We start from the raw sequence: 15,803 nt of genomic DNA, 5'->3' as shown, positions 1-15,803 counted from the left end.
GCTATAAGCAATGAATTCACATGCAAACACCTTGAAGCTAGCAAAGACTCCAGGTGCTTCCTGAAAATGCAGAGGAACTTTCTTTCTAAGAACTTACATGTTGTAGAAGAAGGATATTGACAAGCTGGAACATGTGTGGAGGGAGGGTGACCAAGGTGATAAAGGGTCTGGAAACCAAGTCTTATTAGGACCACTGAGGTGATATTAATTAGTATTAGTGTTTTATTACTTATATGCCACTCATCTGACTGGGTTGGCCCCAGCCACTCTAGGCAGCTCCCAACAAAATTAAAAACACAAGAAAACATCAACGATTATAAACTGGAGGGCTGCATTCAGGTGTCTTCTGAAAGTTGTGCCTGCTTCCCTGTAACTTCATTGTTACGGGGAATAAAACTGGATCACTGGTTTTCCACAGGACACTCAATATTCTAGGGCTACCAAGCGTGTTTATTGGACTGTATGAGTGGGAAGGATTGCCACTTAGGCTGATTATTGTTGTTGTTGTTGTACTTCTGCAAAACCTGGAGTCCATCTAGGCATACTGATACTTTAGGGACGTGGGTGGTGCTGTGGTCTAAACTACTGAGCCTCTTGGGCTTGGTGATCTGAAGGTCGGCAGTTTGAATCCATGTGACAGGGTGAGCCACTGGTGCTCTGTCCCAGCTCCTGCCAACCTAACAGTTTGAAAGCACACCAGTACAAGTAGATAAATAGGTACCACTGTGGTGGGAATGTAAAGGGTGTTTCCATGCGCTCTGGTTTCCGTCATGGTGTTCTGTTGTGCTATAAGGGGTTTAGTCATGCTGGCCACATGATCTGGAAAGCTGTCTGTGGACAAACGCCGGCTCCCTCAGCCTGAAAGCCTTTGACTGGACTTAACTGTCCAGGGGTCCTTTACCTTTACCTACCTTACTGATACTTTCCTCTTATTTCTTAGTGGCCCCATTATGGGTTCATTTCTGTCAGCAACGCTCACCACCCAAGTTTGCTATTAGAAGGAGTGATTTAGACAAGGGTAGGCAACCGTATCCCCCTGCATATGCCGAAGTGGGGCAGTGACATCCTTAAGGCCAGCATTATAGGTAAAACAATAAACTTGCTGAAACAATGAAGTAATGAGTAACTGATTGTTTTGAGCAAGAAATTGCTTGGTGCTCTGTCTGCCCAGTTTATAAATAATTGACAAGCCCTGTTATGCAAGCGACCACTGGTGCTTAATGTAGCCTGAATGTCAGCTTGTTAGACACAATCTGTTGATCTTTCCTCTGGGCCATGTGTGTGGAGGGGGGTTGGGGAGGAATCAATGGGATGTTGTAGAGCTAATAAGCATTTAATCACTTTAGACAATCCAAGTCAGCTAAAGAGATAGACCTGAAAGGTGCCGAAATGTAAGCACCTTCTTCTTAGTGGGTCTGAATACATCCAGAATAATTAGATAGGAAGGCTTTTTCAAGGCTGCATATACACTTACTTGGGTGGAAAACCCATTCCATTCAGTGGGAAACTTACTTTTGACTAAATATATATAGAGGTAATATGAATTGGGGCAAATGAATTTAGAAAATAGCAGATATTGGGTTTTTTACTGACTCATCAACCAATTCATATAAAAGAGCAGGTTTTCCCATCCTTACATTTAATACCAGTCTAATAAAAGGCAAGCTATTACTATGTAACTGCCAAAGTTAGTCTCTCTGAACAACAGGGACACTGTTTCTGTGTCCTAGAAAAGTCACCACCAGATCACACATATCAAAATGATTTTTTTACCCCCACTTCTCATACATGTGTTGATCATCCCCAACAGTTTTGTTAGGAATGCACTAACTCACTTTTTAAAAATCAAGAGGCTCACTCCAAGGAGGAAGACAATTACAATGATTATCTCTTTCTGATTTGGCTGATGGCCTGATAAGAGTTCAGCTTTATAAGCAACATCTGTCTTTAGAAAGCAGCTTTCAAAAAAGAAAAACAGCAAAGGTTAGGAAAGGGGTTGGAGGCAATATCACATCTATGTTTTGTAGTACAAAAACGGAGAGTTACATTCCTATATATACATACTTAACATGGAAATGGTCCTGAGCACACTAGCTTTTACTTCCAAGTAAACGCACTGCACAAGTGATGGTGTAAACTGCTTCTAAGTCAATAGTGCTAGGTCCACTGACCATGCAAGGAATTATTATCATCATGCATACTAATGGCAAACTCATTGCCTGAGTGCCTATCATTACATTGCCAAAATGGCACTTTCCACACACAAGAAGAAGGTGGCATCAACGGGCATGAGGAAGCTTGAAGGTTTTCAGAAGTATAAGAAAGGGAAAGAGGGGCATGTTCATTTCAGTGAATCATCTTCCCAGGTATGGTAGACCACCTGGGCTGTGAGTTCTGGAAGACCTGCTTCCTGCCTTGCAGACCTTTTTATATCCTATTTCCTTTTAAAATGTGGTGGGGGTTTTTTGGAGGGGGGTATTGGGTTGATGTTTTTATTTTGATTATATATTTTGTGGTTTTATATATTGATTTTGTTCTGTGAACCACACTGAGACCTCCGGATATAGGGCAGTATATAAAGTCTAATACTAATACTGTATTAATAATAATAAAACCTGGTCTGGAAGTGGCCCCAGCTACAAAAACTGTGGCTGTTGAAGAGGCCAGCAACTATCTTGGCTGACTCTTAATGCAGACCCAGGTCACAGAGCCTGAGCTATAAACTACAATTGGCAGGACTGGCAGCAAAAGCAGCAGATATGCTCTGCACTTATTATACTATTTCATTCTCTTGTTAATGTTGCTGTTTAAAATGTGCATTTTTATATTTGACTTCCTTTAGTAATGTTTTATTTCGTAATCTTTAAGATAATATTTTAATTTCCTGTTCATTGTGTTGCCTTGACAGTATACTTTAAATCTGACTTTCTCTAGTAATGTTCTATTTAATGTGCTGCAAACCACTTTGAGACTTTTTCTTAAAAATATAAAGTGGTATAGATATGAAGTGATTAATAATAATTGATAATAGTTGCTATATTCGTTAGAGGGGTGAAGTGTGAAGCAATTTATCTTAGATCCAGGTTTGTTGGCAACCAAAAGAACACCAAAACTTGTTTTTTAATTGTTTTTGTGAGTTGCATTAAATGTTTTGTGCACACTGCCTTGTGAGCTAAAGTCGCAAAACAGTATATATGTTTCATAAGCGGGACTTGACAGGCTTAGAAACAAGAACTTTGTTTAAAACAAGTTGTTTACTGGGTTGAAGTTCACTCCCACTGCTTCCTTCCCAAATACCATTTTATGTGTTGACACAAAAGTATGATTTGAATGCTTCTCAGATGAAAAGGTGCAAGACAGGCATTCTATATAGTTAGCAAGCAGCTAATTTTCTCTCTGTACTCTGATTTTCCCTTACATTATTACCCAAAGGTTACAGTTTTTTTTCAGATACGAAATAAAACACTCAGCTTCTGGGCATTAACAGAGAGAACATGAAAAGGTCACCATGGTGAGCTCATAAGTTCTGCATTCATAACTTGCCTTTCAAAGCAAATAGCCACAACTGCAAGGGCTATTGAAGTAGATCAGTCAGAGCGGCAGGAAATTGTTCACAGCATGATGCACATTTTCTCCTTTTTATTATCACTGTTTTCATTCATAAAGGATCACTTTAATAACCGACAAAGGAAGAAGCTGCCAGGACAACTGAAGTATGCTGCCTCATGCTGTGGCTAAAAGCATTGGTACTTTGTTACTATGAGTAACCACTGCTAAAAATGCTACTGGGGGACACCATTGTTCCCTGGTATTAGGACAACATTACCTCCATTTTGCAAAACATGCATAGCTATTTGTGGGAAATGAGGGGTCCTCTGTGCTACTCCTCATTGGCAATCCTTTAGCTACATGATGGATTGCTTTCCTTCGCATCTGGATCAATTTTTTACATGCAGCTATGAATGGCAAACAGTGGAGAAGTGCATTTGTAATTGAGCGAACCATCCCCCTCCGAAATCATCAGAAAACTAACTAGCAAGTCATAAATCAATTCTGGCAAGTGGGATATGAAAATTTGGCCATGGTGTTTAGCCAAGACCACAATTTAACTTGTATAACTTTGTTTAATAACAAAAGAATGTTATTTAGGGTGCATAATTTATGTAAATATTGCCTACATGCAAATACATGTACATGCAGTGCACACAGAAGAACATACTTAAACTGTATTTTTGCTATTAACATTAAGAAAAGAATACACACATAAAGTAAATTCTAGTTTTACACACAAACCAATATACAGCTAGCCCTAGGTTTTGGGACTTTACAGTGTTGTGCAGAAATTCAGTATATAACAGCCATTCCAATGTTATCCATTGTTGTTCACATTATTGATATGAGCCAAGAGGCTAACTAGGACAAAGGAACTTTATCATAAGTAATAATAGACCTAATAACAATGAATAATAATAATAATTGAAATAGTAAGAATTATTGACTAATAATGAAAACAAATAAAACAAAGGACAATTGATCCTACAACATTTGGCAAAGAGTATCCTTCAGAGGCACACATTTGCAAACATTGAAATCAGGGCTTTTTCAGCCGGAACTCACCTGAACTCAGTTCCAGCACCTCTCAGGTGGGTGCCATTGCCATTCCAAGAGAACAAGGGAGGGGTTCATGGTGAGTTCTGGCACCTGCCCCAACCCCCTAACCCCCCCAAACCCCAACAACAATGGAAGAAAAGTCCTGTTTGACCAGTATTTGACAAGAACCTATGATTTATCTAGTATCCCTAACAAGTAAATCTCTCCTTTTGAAAGGATTCAATAAGTTCTTCCTGAACTCTCCTGGCATGGTAAAACTAGCCAGGTTGAACAAGTCTCATAGAACTGGAAACTACAAGAATTTTGTCCACAACCTCAGACCACATTAACTGAAACTCATGTAGGCAATTGCAACTTTACTGAAACACCAATAAAAGGCAATTCTGCAGTGGAAACAGAAAAGTTACAGCTTTGCATACTGTCATTTCCTAAGGAAATGAGGACTTTAAAATAAATAAATAAAACACCCTGACGATTCCTGAGACATTAGTTTATAATGCTGCCAACTACATTTTACAAATAGCTCAATCTTTCAAATCCCTCTTTGACAATGATAAATTAACAGTGCTTATAGCTCCAGACAATGTATAATTACCAATTATTTGCAGAATAAAGAGTGAGCAATAGAAGCACATAGTCATGCTGTAACACGTACTACATGCTCAGGAAGAATGTGCCACTGTTTCAGTCGTTTGAAAATTATGCAAAACTTTTTCTTCAGCAGATTTTAATTGCCATTACAATGAAACTGCATTTCATATGTTATCTTTGCAGCTTAATATAATGGTTAGCCAATGTGCCTTTGTGCTGTTTTTCCATATATTAGAAATTTTATTTTTAATATTTTTTAATATTGCTTTTATTATTGTCAAAGTACAAATCAGTCAAAATAGACAACAAAGAGACACATAAATATAAATAATATTTATATTCAAAGACCTAGAAGTACAAAAGTTAAGGATAAAGTAGGCCTCCCTTTCATGTAAAGACAAGACACATTAGGGAGGGAAGAACAATGAAGTGAAAGGAAAGTAGTTGAAAGTTTCTGAAGAACAACAGCAGAGATTATTCTATGTGGAATTAAAGGGGTAATTCTGTTAGTGCTGACATCAACTAGCCAAATGGGGGAAGGGGGAGATGTTCTTCAGCAACCCAGCTGAGTAGCATGTTTATTGAGGTTGCAGGTGCTCTAATTGTCTGTGTAGTTCTGTGGGAGTTTTGCTCTGTATGTTTAATTGAATATCTACCTGTGCGGGTGGTGCTGTGGGTTAAACCACAGAGCCTAGGACTTGCCGATCAGAAGGTCGGTGGTTCGAATCCCCACAACGGGGCGAGCTCCCGTTGCTCGGTCCCTGCTCCTGCCAACCTAACAATTCGAAAGCACGTCAAAGTGCAAGTAGATAAATAGGTACCGCTCCGGCAGGAAGGTAAATGGCGTTTCCATGTGCTGCTCTGGTTTGCCAGAAGCGGCTTAGTCATGCTGGCCACATGACCTGGAAGCTGTTCGCCGGCTCCTTCGGCCAATAATGTGAAATGAGTGGCGCAACCCCAGAGTCGGTCATGACTGGACCTAATGGTCAGGGGTCCCTTTACCTTTACCTAAGTACAGGGTAGGAGGTAAAAAAGAGAGGAAACCTCTCTGTTCCTTTCTCTGTTTTTATTCAGTTTCCTCAGTAAAGTGTAATCAGTATTTCTTTTCTCTCTGGACTCCATCTGTATTATTTAAGTGACTTTGCTAACAGAGAAAAGCCAGCGAAAATAGCCGTGTCTTGAAATACTTGACAGTGCAGTAACCGAGAAAGAGAGTTGGGTGTCAGGTGGAAGGGCATTCCAATTGAATGAAGCTTAAGGGGAAAGGGAGCTAGGCATGGAATACAGTAGTTTAACCAAAAAGAAACTTGATAGCCATAGAACAGGGACGTCCCTTTAGCTGTTGTTGGACTACAACTCCCATCATCCCTGACCATTGGTCATGCTGGGTGGGGCTGGTGGAAGCTGGAATCCAACATCCAGAGGGCCGCAGCTTCCACATCCCTCCCATAGAGAAACAGATCCATGGAAGACGATATGGAGAAAGAAGAGAAGTTTATCTATAAAGGAGGGAGACCTTGGAGGCATTTGAAAGTAAATCCATGAAGTCGACAATGAAGGTAAAAAGAGAAGAGAAATCAGTTAGGCGGATAGGATGTGAGTGTTGGCTGAAAGGAACCAGTGCAGAAACCTAGGGTCAGGAACTCCAGTATGAAAACAAAAGAGCAAACTGAGGATCAATTAAGAGAACTATAATTCCTCTTGATATACTGCTGCACCTCATTCTCAAGGGAGTTAATATTAGACATGCATATTGTGGGATTCCCTTTCAGCGATATGACACGTTCCCATTCAGCGCAGTAGTTATAATGATTGCTGATATCCACCACAGTTCTTGGTCATGTCAACACTCCTCAAAGGAGTTAACTCGACTGGTGGCATACAGCTGGAGTTCTAACTACTGTCAGAAAATAGTAATGTATAAGAGGTCTAATTAGTCTGAAGAGTGCTGGTGTTTTTCTTTTTGTCATGGATTATACTAATCTTCTCAGTGTGTGCTATATATGCAGTCGTTGGGTTGACTCCAAAGGGCGTCTTGTGAGAGTGGGAAATAGACTCTACGCATACAAGGGGGTGCCCTGATTTATCTCAATTCCTTTTTCAAGATGCAGCCACATCCCACACTAAGAATGGCTCAAAACTGCATGGGAGAGATTCAGGCACATCGATGTGAAACATTTTTTTCACCCCTCAAAAAAGAAGAATTTGGGGAACTGTGGTTTAGCCCAGGCTTCCTCAAACTCTGCCCTCCAGATGTTTTGAGACTACAATTGCCATCATCCCTGACTACTGGTCCTGCTAGCTAGGGATCATGGGAGTTGTAGGCCAAAAACATCTGGAGGGCCAAGTTTGAGGAAACCTGGTTTAGCCCCTCACAGAGCTCCAGTTCCCAGCACCCTTAACAAACTACAGTGCCCTCTTTGTGTGGAGGAAATGTACTTTAAATGCACTTTAAAAGTCTGGTGTATACACAGCCTAGAATTGTGCAATTAAAGTGAATTAGTGGGTTCTCTTGCTCTAATCCGCTAGAAGAAGAAGAAAGAAATTGGACTCCTTGAGGTTTGGAAACTTAATGGAAAATGCACTAAAAAGTGTGGGATAAGTGAATGACTAGAGGAAAGATGTATAAAATGTCCCGCAAGCAAATCACAATTAATTTACGATAAATGTTCATTGTGATATAGCCATCTCATAAAGAAATCAGAATGAATGCTCAATGAAGACTGGATATAATCTAACCTCCAAATCAGGGTGAATGTGAAATAAATAGGTCAGCTGGAAAAGTCCCAACTTTTCAGGGGGATGCAGTAGGATGATGGGAAAGTTGTCTTCCACAGGAAAAATGTCTGCTCATAACTCTTAGGATCCAACCCAATATTTGTGGCTTTCTTCATCAAATGAAAATGCAAGAAAGAATTGGTTGTATCCAACAGTTACATGAGTGGAAAGCAGCTTATGAAACAGTTTTTTCCTCTCACCCTCCTGTGCCCCACTGGATATGCCCAAAGGCCTGTTCAGAGGGTTAGGGTGGGTTACTATAGGATTGCAACAGGAGAAGCATGACCCAAAATATGTGCTTACATAAGGGGAGGGAACCAATGTACATCTATGTAGTTGGAGCCTTAGAGTTCACTTGCAGCAACATATATTTAGGATGAGGTCCCAGATTCTACCAGCATAGTCCACAACGGAATTAAACCAAAGTACTTGGATTTAAATGGATTGTCTTGCTGAAGTCAGCAGAGCTAATTCAGCTAAAACCAAACTCACATTGTTGCCATCTGAGGTGTTAAATGCTTACATTGTATTTGGAAATGCAACAGTGGCTATCAAGTAATTTTGTACTGGTTACAGTTTTACCTTCCTTCTAGATATAAACTAGCTTTAATTAATATCAGAAGGATATAACTGATTTGGAAGCATTCCTATTAACTTTTTGGTTTTAAACCAGGACTTTATAATGTACTTCCAAAGAACCAAACCCAGGCCAGCTGTTTTCAGAAACAGACATTTCTTATCTTTCAATATCATTCATTAGAGCATATTAGGGGATGGAAGGAATGCCACAAAACAACAAGGTTTCTAAGTTCCCAGAAGATTTGTTACAAATTCAAAACCAAAGTAGTTCTAGGCCTTAATTTATGTAGACATTTTCCCCTGATATTGGCAGGAGAAGGGGCTTTTTCCTCAGCTAGTGGTAAATATTATATAAATAGAAATTGCTAAAATCTCAGATTCCCAACAACTGGAAATCTTTTTCTGCTGCTCTTGATCTCAAAAGCTGAAACTTCTTCAAGATGACATTAATGTCTCATCTACACTTTGCTAAAATAATAAGGAACGTCAATGTAAATCTACAAGACCGTTTATATTCTACACATCAGTAAGGCATCTTCCCATAATATAAAACTTTTCTGTCAGCAAATCTTATTGTTAATATGTCTTAATCTTAAAGGGGGGGTGGCTCAGTGCCAATTCACATGTCTGGTGAAAGCATTCTGCACCAAAGATGACCCAACAAGAGATTGATGTAGCTCTGTGACAGAAGCCAGAGAATCCTTGGTTCAACTCTTACCTGATCCACACATTCACTGATTAGCTTACAATACAATCCTGTGCATGTCTATTCAGAGGTAACCACCAGTGAGTTAAATGGGACTTACTTCTTGGGAAGTGTTTATATTAAGGATAGTTCAATGTGGTGTCCCCCAGATGTTAATGGATTCCAACTCTCAATGGATCCAATAACAATGGCCAGTGGTTAGAGAGGATGGGAACTGTAACCCAACAACATCTAGAGGGCACCATGTTGGCTATCCCTGATATATAGGATTGCAGCCTTTAAAGCCATGATTATTTCAGCCTCAGTGCACCACCACCCCACCATGTGCAATATTGGGCATAATAATGTGGGCATCTTGTAAGGATGATTGAGATGAGAAAATACTTTGAATATGCAGAAATAGATCATATGTAAGGTATTATAATAGTGTTTGTGCATCTATCGTATTAGGATAAAGTGTTGGTGTTATAGTCAGGACAAAGCCATTGCAGCTAGAAGGGCTTAGCTCAGTGGGAGAGATCATGCTTTGCATATAACAGGTCCCAAGTTCAATTCCTGAGGTCTGCAGGTAGGTCTAGAGAAACCTTCATGTCTGGTACCATGGAGAATTGCTGCTGGCTATTGTAGATAATAGTGAGATAGTGAAATCAAGGGTCAGTGTCCTTCCTATATTTCAATGGATTACAGTTTGGACTACAGTGGTACCTTGGTTCTCAAATAACTTGGAACCCAAACACTGCAAACCCGAAAGTAAGTGTTCCAGTTTGCAGACTATTTTCGGAAGCCGAACGTGCTCCGTTTTGAGTGTTACGTTTCCGATTTGAGTGCCACACTTCCATTTCGAGTGTTACGCTGAGGTCTGTCTGTTTTTACTATTTATTTTGCGTTTTTGTTTTTGCGGCTTTTTTGTGACCATGGAACCCAATTCAGCTACTGATTGATTGATTGTGTGTGACTGCAGTACAGTGATATTTCGGGTTACAAGTGCTTCAGGTTACAGACTCTGCTAACCCTGAAATAGTACCTTGGGTTAAGAACTTTGCTTCAGAAGGGGAACAAGAAATCGCGCGGTGGCGGCCCGGCAGCAGCGGGAGGCCCCATTAGCTAAAGTGGTACCTCAGGTTAAGAACAGTTTCCGGTTAAAAACAGACTTCCAGAACGAATTAAGTTCTTAACCTGAGGTACCACTGTACATTGTTTATTGCTTTCATTTTATGGATCAATGGTCTCGTTAGACAGTAAAATTCATGTTAAATTGCTCTTTTAGGGGTTGTTTTTTAAAGTCTGGAACAGATTGATCCATTTTGCATTACTTTCTATGGGAAAGCGTGCCTTGGTTTTGGAACGCTTTGGTTTTGGAACAGACTTCTGGAATGGATTAAGCTTGAGAACCAAGGTACCACTGTATATAATTATTTTCCTCGGCCAACTAAATGTCATCAAGAAATATGTCATTAATTTATAAAAAATGTGTATATACTGCTGTATCGTAAATAGATATCATATATCATAGCAGTCTACAATATGAAAACATAAAACCAAACAATAACATCATAAAAAGTTAAAAACAAGTTAAAGGCAAAAAGAAATTGAAAGCAGACATCAACAGACCATTGTGATTGATGTACTCTTAATTGCCTGCATAGGCCTGGCAGAATAGAAAAGTTTTCAGCAGGCATTTAAAAGTTGGCACATAAGGCACCCGCTGAATCTCTGTTGGCAAGATTATTCCACCAGACTGGGCCAATGACACGAAAGGATCAGTTTCTCATTGTAGAACCCAATCCCAAATTGGTTCAATGAGAAGTTAAGCACTATTCAGCCCTACTCACTTTAATGTGAATTGTTTGCTAAAGTATCAGGAAATATTCAAAGATGTGATTAACTTAGGTCAGCATCCTTAGATGAAAAGAGCCATTCAGATGTTGGTTGAACTGAACTTATGGACTAATGGCAATGGGTCCTTAACATGTTTGTAGTAGGTCTACAATGACCGCCTGCAAGGGATTTCAGCCTAGCTAGTCTCCATTCAATTTGTACATCTGATGAAGACAATTGCAAGCAAAATCAGTGCATGGCCAAGTTCTCACATTTCATGCTGAGAGGAAAGGCTCCAGATTTTTTCCAGGACCACTTACTCAGTACATCTGATTATGTGCTACAGTGTCAAAATGTGACTGCAGTCAGCTGCCTTGTAGGCATGCTCTTATCCTTTGAGACCCATAGAGCAACAATTGCTTCTTCCAACCTTCTGCATCAGACTGCATCAATAGCAGTTTGATGCATATTGCAGCTGGATGTCTGAAAAGTGCTGCCAGAACTCGAATGCTTCCTCTGTGGCTGGCTGTCCTCCTTGACAGTGATGGGCTGGGAAATCTCAGGAGAGGATCAGTGCTCAGGGTATTCTGGCAATTCCTGGGTTGGCCAGGGTCCAAGGTGGAGCTGCAGAATTCATTGAAACAGAATATGGAAGTTGACTGTCAAGCAGTCATAAAATCCAAATCACAATGTAAAATAAAATGAATACAAAAATAAATTGCAATTAGGTTTAATAACCTTCTGTATTTACGCGATCTAATGCGCCATTGAATCTAATGAGCACATCAATTTTCAAAACCTTGAAAGCAAAGGAGTATTTGATAGCACCATCAAATCTAATGCACACCCTAACTTTCGTGACATAATTTGGCTTAAAAAGGTGTGCATTACATTTGAGTAAATACAGTAGTTTATATGTTCTAGTGAGGCTAAACAAGACATTGGATAATAAATGTAATATGAATTTCTAATTGAAAGAGTATCCCTTACAAACTGTTAGTCAATCAGTATTATTATTATTACTACTACTACTATTACTATTATTACTATTCACTTTCTCAGTCCCTTTTCAGTCAAATCAAAGTCTCCCATACAGTACAAAAGCACTAAAAATAAAGCATTAACAACCACAAAGCATTAAAAATAGTATTCCATAATTGTAATATTGTGGGCCCAAGGTGCAGAGGAACCACGGGCAGCAAGCCCCAGGTGAGATTGCAATCAACACAGGACAAGCATTTGAGATTTGCATGGCCGTGCCTTCCTTTTATGCCCAGGGAGTGGACTAGAGTAAAACCTGTGTGTGTGTAGGCTTCACCTAGGTCCACTCAGTAAGCCACACCCCCAAGCTCACCACAGTTCTTAATAAATAAAATAATATACTGAGGACATTGTTTTTGTTCGTTACTATGTTGTGTATTTTTGTGTGTTTATATTGTAAACCACCCTGTGCTCCTCGGACGAAGGCTGGCATAGAAAACTAATAAAATAATGAAGTAAATAATGTGAATTTGCTTGGATACTGTTCATGTTGAATCAAGGGTGCTATTTACTATTTAGTCAAATACTGACCATTTTAATAAGGCTTCAGCATATGAATGTGTAACTTGCATGTATACTTAAGCACAAAGCTTAAGTATTGCTCTTGTATTCATATGGCAGTGAATCACACTTTCATTTTGTGTGATGAAATGGTTATATCTCGCACAGCATACTGAAAAATCCAGCCTAAAAGTGAGCATAGAGTGGGAACTGTGACTGGGGAAAATTCTGAAGTGGCCAGAAGAGCTGGTGGATGGTACTGAAATATCAAATTTAAAAGGGGGGAGAAGTGCCTGCATTTTAGTGAGTGGCACAAATCACAGTACTTAAGCTAAGGGAAATGAGATGAGAGTGTTTTTGTACTTACGATTATGTGGCTATGTGGCCAAGCACAGTAATGGAAAACGCTGTAGAATTCAGAGACTCAAATCAACTCACCATCTGCAATAGCAATATAGTTCCAGGAAAGATAGCTGTTCAGTCTTGTTTTGCTTTTGTTTCATAGTGGTATGGTGTAAGATTGTTGCAGGAAGTAGTGAATTGCTGAGAGTGTGGACTTGGGCAGACCCAAGAAGAAAACACTAAAATGTGAGTGATTTATTTCAAGCTACAGTAAGCAGAAACCTTTTCAGGCTTGAAAACTGTGTCTTCAGCTCTGTGACATTCATTTTTCTAAGTATGTTTAGATATAGCTATACTATTTAAAATTCTGTGTTGAACAGATGAGGTCAGGTTGAAATGGTTCTACCAAGATAACTTCTGAGTCCTGGATAAATTGTAATTTACTGAGAACAGTTTCTGTTGGTAGGTCTTGTTTCTTCATCAATCTTTTTAAGGCTGCGAGCACATTTTGAATTTTGGGGATGTACGATGTGTGCCAGTCACAAAATGGTAGCCAGGGTACATGTGATGTCTGCTATAGGAAAGTGGCGTAATACAAAATGGCAGCTTTAGGGTGTGGCATAATGAAACATGGCTGTCATATCTAGAAGAGCAGAAAAAGAGACAGAACAGTGTAGGCATGCCATCTTGTGGATTTATGAGGGGCTGTTTACTGAGACCCTTTGCAGGCAACCATAGGAGGCAATGGCAGATGTGCCGATGCCTGCGGACACTGGTTTGGAAATCCACTGTTTAAAGCAATAGTTTTACATGATTGCAAAGGCATCAAGACATATTAAAACTAGAAGGGAAAAAGCAACATTTCCAGGTCCTTTCTAAAAGCGATAAGAAAAGAGAGGCAGTCTAGTGGAAGGGTGGGAAAGGGCAGTCAATAAAAAGGCCCCTTTTCCTGTCACCTGCAATCTCACTTCAGTCAGCAGAAGCGCTCTGGGAAGGCTATTGATGGAGATCTTACCAAGTAGGCTTTTGTGGGATAAAGTGGTCCTTTGTGTACTCTAGTTTCCATTTAGGACTTTAACAGATAAAACATGTATCTGTCCAGTGCTATTTTTCTAGAAAAAGAGGTGCCAGAACCAGCCATGAACACATCCCTCATTCTCTTAGAATGGCAATGGCGCCCAATAAGCTGCAGTGATTTGGCTGCCCCACCATGCAAAGAAGGTACAGTCTCCTTTAAACTAGTCTGACTATACCCTGCCCCGACCAACACTGCTTCCACCATTTGCAGACAGAGAATGCCTTTCAATTTGGATATAAATAGGCACGTGTGGTCATAAGCCAGATGGGGATTGTCACACCAGTTAGAGGTAGCCAAATCCATTTTGGGCTAAAAATGCAAGCTGGGCATCCAGGAACAATGCTGGTTTTTTGCTGCCTATTACTAGTAATACAACTAGTAAGGTTGTATAACATAGCAATAACCACATTATTGCTAGCTGTAGGGAGCACATTATTGGGTTTTTCTGTTGGCTATAATATGGGCATGATATATTGGATTGTGGAAGGATAATTTCAATAGGCAAATGAATAAGTTCATATTTCCACTCTCACACACACCTGCCACACACACAAAAAGGATTTGGACATGAGATATTGTCCACCTTGGCCATATATATCTTGTAAGTGGTTTGTTGAGTACAAAATCATTGCCTTCTACAGACACTGGCCCGTTCATGTTAGACTATAAATGTAATGAAAGTAAAAGGTTACATGAAATCCAATGCAAATACAATTTCATCTCGAACAGCATTCTTAAGTATGAATCTAATTGAACTGTGAGCTCTCTAGCAGTCATTTATTATTATGATATATCCGTTCCTTTAAAATAAGCTTTCATGGAAATGGGTAATTGACTTTATTGTACTTTTAACCAAAGGCAATTGACTGGAAAATAGCACTATCATTTAGCCTGATCTTTCATTTGGATTGCTAAAAAGTACATATGTAAGAGAAAGGGCAACCATTAATTGATAGCTTAAGAGGGCTATTGTTTATGTCCTTGACAAACTATTACTACTGCTACTGCTGCTGCTGCTGCTGCTACTACTACTACTACTACTACTACTACTACTACTATAACTGTTAACCAAAATGTGGGGTGGTCAGCTTTGTGAAAGTGCTCCTCAGAATTTAGTCACCTACCTTTAAGGATGATAGGAATAGGCATGAGGCATCTTATCATGTACATGGAGGCACCCCTTTTCACATACTCAACCCAACGTAAAGACATCAGGCGGGAGGGCAGCAGGGCAATGTTATGGTGGGGCTAGTGGTGTGCAGTCTACTCCCTCCAGTTATTTACTTTATTGATGGATCTTACATGGTTAGGAACAGTGAGGTACCAATTTGTGCTGTGCTATAATAGTAGGTGCTCCCAGTTTTGAGCTTAATATTGCAAATGGGTTGCTGAGATTTGGGATAGGGGTCACTGGCAATAGGCTGGTGGTTGTTGTTTTTCTCTCTCTTAATTCATGAGATATTCCCCAGGGGCGATTAATCTAAATTAAAGAGGGAAGAATATAGGCTAGCATGTTAATGATGAAGCCATGTGGATGCTGGCGGAAATGCGCACATGAGGAGCAACACCCCAGCAATCTACCTCTCTTTTAAATCAGAATCAGTGAAGGCGGTGAAGGTCCTGTGTGAGTGTCTGGAAGCGGAGGATGGATGGCGGCTAACAGATTGAGGTTGAATCCTGACAAGACAGAAGTACTGTTTTGGGGGGACAGGAGGTGGGCAAGTGTGGAGGATTCCCTGGTCCTGAATGGGGTAACTG

General features: G+C 39.9%; 2 long non-coding RNA genes across 3 annotated transcripts in view; one reads left to right on the top strand and one right to left on the bottom strand.

Annotated features, from left to right (window-relative positions):
- The window catches only part of LOC309378389, a 94,225-nt gene that overhangs the window by 68,226 nt on the left and 10,196 nt on the right, over positions 1-15,803 (top strand). The gene's annotated exons all lie outside the window — the stretch shown is intronic.
- The window catches only part of LOC309378391, a 147,515-nt gene continuing 142,034 nt past the window's right edge, over positions 10,323-15,803 (bottom strand). For both annotated transcript variants that reach the window (XR_014172044.1, XR_014172045.1), the window contains one exon: positions 10,323-11,707. This is a non-coding gene — a long non-coding RNA (uncharacterized lncRNA). The remainder of the gene's footprint in view (positions 11,708-15,803) is intronic.

Source organism: Podarcis melisellensis, assembly GCF_964234715.1.
Source record: "Podarcis melisellensis genome assembly, chromosome: 9".
Lineage (NCBI taxonomy): Eukaryota > Metazoa > Chordata > Lepidosauria > Squamata > Lacertidae > Podarcis > Podarcis melisellensis.
Note: the sequence above shows the minus strand (reverse complement) of the source record. Positions and strands in the feature narration are given on the sequence as shown.